Source organism: Cryptotermes secundus, unplaced genomic scaffold, assembly GCF_002891405.2.
Source record: "Cryptotermes secundus unplaced genomic scaffold, Csec_1.0 scaffold952, whole genome shotgun sequence".
Lineage (NCBI taxonomy): Eukaryota > Metazoa > Arthropoda > Insecta > Blattodea > Kalotermitidae > Cryptotermes > Cryptotermes secundus.
The window spans coordinates 27,841-32,286 of record NW_019736410.1 but is presented as its reverse complement, the minus strand read 5'-3'; positions in this window follow the sequence as shown (position 1 = coordinate 32,286).

Sequence of the window (4,446 nt, the reverse complement as noted above, 5' to 3'; positions counted from 1 at the left end):
TATCGGGAGGGTATAGAGACTGGTAGAATATCATAGAGGAAAGCACAGTAGATCAAACTGGTCGCGGTGCATGGGGAAACCCACCCTCTCCAATAACTAACTAACTAAGATCCATTCTAATATTATCCGCCCACCTACGCCTTGGTCTTCCCTGTGGTCTCTTTCCTTCTGGCTTTCCCACCAATATCCTATACGCATTCCTCGTCTCCCCCATTCGTGCTACATGACCTGCCCACCTCATACACAGGACAACACATACATAAAATAAACGCACACCGACATCCATGCCTGGGGTGGGATTCGAACCCACTCTTTCGGTAATTTTGGATATAAAATACTAATTTCTTAGTTTTCTGTTCTAAAATCTGAAGTAATGTACATATAAGTGTGTGCGGATGTTGCGGAGAAAAATATTACCTCCATCTTCACGGTAGAATAGTACAGAAGGCTTACCCTGAAGATGGAAACAGTATGTTCCTCCGAAACTTTGTAAAACATTTATCGTGCTTAAACGGCATCACATCCAGTAGACAGGCAAACTTACCTCCATAAAAACAGCAAGTATCACTAATTGATCATGATATCATTTTATGAATTTTGTACAAAGCATAAGTAAAAATGAAAGCATTTGTTTATGTTAACGACGACATGGTAGAGATACACCAAGAAGTTGTCCGCAGTGTGTATGGATTTATGAAATGGTCATATAGGCCTGATTGCATAAGAAGAAGAACAGGGAATATGATAAACAAGAACTGATTGAACTGGAGCATTTTAAGAAGTTCAAACGAAATTAGAGCGTCTTATCAAAAACTAAACAAGAGTCGAAAGGACTTTCAACCTAGAACAACCTTACGTAAAGATAAAGAGGGCACAATATTGAGTAGCGATGAAGCAGTACTGGAAAGATGGGCGCAATATTTTGAGGAATTATTAAATAGTAACGCCTCTGAACAAGCGGAAGGTATGACCATAGACCGGACTCAAGGAAATTTTGAGGCTGAAGAGCCAGCGCCAACCATAAAAGAAGTAGAACAAGCTATCAAAAAATTGAAAAATAATAAAGCTCCAGGAATGGATCTCATCACGGCAGAATTAGTGAAATTTGCAGGCCCAGAATATGCTAAGCACTTACATCAGCTAATAGTTAAGATATGGATAACTGAAATAATCCCAGAGGAATGGAACCTAAGTACTGTATGCCCTATCCATAAGAAAGGCGATGTCATGGTATGCTCTAACTGTAGAGGAATTAGTCTGTTGTGCATAGCATATAAAATATTTTCCAACATTCTATTTAACAGACTCTCTCCCTTTGTGGAAGGCATAATTGGGGATAAACAATGGGTTTCATCAAGGAAGCTCAACTAACGATCAGATTTTCACTGTTCGACAGGTCCTTGAAAAGTGTAATGAATTCCAAATTGAAACACATCATCTTTTCATTGACTTCCGATCAGCCTATGACTCCATAGATAGAGATAGTCTTTTTCTGGCAATGGAAGAGATGTACATTCCATGGAAGTTAATCGCCTCAGTCAGAGCCACTATGAGAAAGACCCAATGTCAAATTAAGATTCAGAATATGTTGTCCAGCCCTATAATAACTAGAAATGCAGTTCGGCAAGGGGATTCCCTAGCCTGCCTTTTGTTCAATATAGCATTAGAGAAGGTAGTTAGAGGTGCAGGCATCAACACAAGGGGAACTATAATGTCTAAGTTAGTTCAAATTTTGGCATTTGCAGATGATATTGATATAACTGGTAGAACACAAAAATCTATGAAAGAAGCTTTTCTTACTTTGGAAAGAGCAGCAAAAAAGATGATTTACAAATTAACCAAAATAAAACAAAGTACATGCCAGTAACCAAGAAAGACTGTGCTAATGGACCTGCATATATTGAAATTGGCTCATATAAATCTGAGGCTGTATGTAGTTTCATTTACCTTGCATCAGAAGTTAACTGTAAAAATGACATCAGTGATGAAATAAAAAAGTGTGTACTTGCAGCAAATAAATGTCTCCATGGCCTTAGGAAACACCTGAAATCCCAATTAATAGCCAGGAAAACCAAAACTATGATGTATAAAGTACTAATAAGATCAGTGCTATCTTATGCCTCTGAGACCTGGCCACTGTCAAGATCGGATGAAAGACTGTTAAGTATATTTGAAAGGAGGATCTTGAGATATATCTTTGGACCAGTGGAAGAAAATGGAATATGGAGGAAGAGGTATAACCATGAGCTATACAAACTATTTAATGAACCAGACATTATTGGATTTATAAAGGTGAAAAGTCTTGAATGGGCTGGACATATAGTAAGTGCCAGCGAGAATAAAACCAATAAGAAAATTCTTAATACTAAACCAGAAGGAAATAGGAGAGTGGGAAGACCAAGGTTAAGATGGGAAGAATGTGTGTGGCAGGACATAAGAATTTTGGGTGTAAAGAACTGGAGGAAGGTAGCATCGAATTGAGAAGAATGGCGAGCCAGGGCTCACAAAGGGCTGTCGTGCCAGTGATGATTATGATGATGATGATGATGATGATGATATAGGCCTAAATAAATACTTGAGTTCAGTGGTGCCAACCTTTCTTGGAACACATTTACGAGACATAAAATAATGTTAAGTCCTAGAACGCAATTTACTGTCCCCCGTCTGCCCAGATAATGAGAAAATTAGCCAGTCAGTATAAGAGAAATATTTGTCATCAAATTTTGCGACAGCGAGCTCTGCTATCGGTTACTTACCCCCTTGTTGCAGAAAGCACCTCTCCCTCTTTGGGTGGATGAGTCAAGCCACGCCTCCTGACGCACAAGAAATTATTAAGCTTGTCGGCCTTGCCGAACCAAACAATCTAATGACAATGAGGAATGAATGTGATATCAGCAGAAGAGCTGTAAGAAAAACAGCTAAAACCCTCGCGGAAATGAAGAACATATGGCGTTTGTCTGCTACGCATTATAGTACTCCAGTTGGGCGTGCTTGGAGTGTCAGAGCTACGTAAGCGCCCTCAGTCTCCTCTCCGCCAAGAATTTATGAATTTAAATTGTGTCTGGAAAGCACAGCTCCATTTGAAAGCCGTTCTTTTCATTACAAAATAAGATTTGGAAAGACCAATCAGGACCGGGCTGCATACAATTTCCAGGTGCTTCTTTTCTTACGCCTTTGCGTTCCTAATAGCTTTGATGAACACGTTTAAAGCATTAAGCACACACCCCAAAGCTGTTGTATATTTCGGATTTGCAGGTCTCCCATCGGCAGTTATGAAGAGCTGTGGGGTATAACGCATTGTGGTCTGTTGGCAGTTCAACGAATTCTCGGAAGGAAATGTCGCCTCCATCCTCAGCATCGAAGAATAAGCCAACCAAGAAACGAGCTACATGTTCCACGCTGGGTTCCTAATTTACTCATGAAAATGGAAGCGACGTTTTCCTCCGAAACGTCGGTTGACTTTGAACGGACTACAAGGCGTTATATCGCTGAAGATGGAGGTATTCTTATGCTTATTGTTCGTACCGACCTCACTGCGGTTTGCGCATAGCCTGCCTTACCAGTATTCTTGTGGTTACATTGCTAACAAACTAACTAACTAACTAACTCACGAAGCGAGATACCCGCCATAGCTCAAGCCGTTACTCGTTGGCTTTACTACCGCGGCGGCTCGGGTTCGATCCCGGGTCTCGTCAAGTGGGGTTTGTGGTGGACAAAGTGGCGCTGGGGCGGGTTTTCTCCGAGTACTTCGGTTTCCCCTGCCAATCTTCATTCCACCAATTGCTTCACAATCACCCTCACCTATCATCTGGGGCTGCTAGAGTAGGCCAGAAGTGGCCGCAGTAGAAGGGACTTAGTCCCACCCCACTAGCAATAAAAAACTCATGAAGCCAATTCCTGCTTGATAAACCACCAGTCGCTCAGCTACTCAAGAATTCACCAGCATTTTACGGAACCTCGAAGGTTCATTACGGTGTTCACAAGAGCCCTCCTCTAGTCCCTACCCTGAGCCAGATGAGTCCAGTCCATACCACCCCATCCCGTCTCTCTGACATCCATTTTATTATTATTCTCCTTCCTACTATTTGGTTCTTCTAGTGGTCTCTTTCCTTCTGTGTTTCCAACTAAAACCCTGTATGCAATGCTTGCTAATCTTCTTCTGCTTGACTTGATCATTCTAATTATACTTGCAGAAGAGTACAAGTTATGAAGCTCCTCATTATGCAGATTTCTCCAACCTCCTGTCACTTCATCTCTCTTCGGTCCAGATACTCTCCTCACCACCCTGCTCAAAAGAAGCCGGAGAGCGCAGTTGATATAGCAACTGGCTACAGGCTGGACAACCGAGGGGTTGGAGTTCGAGTCTCGATGGGGTCAAGAATTTTCTCTTCTCTACGTCGTTCAGACTGGTTCTGGGGCCCACCCAACCTCCTATCCAGTGGGTAC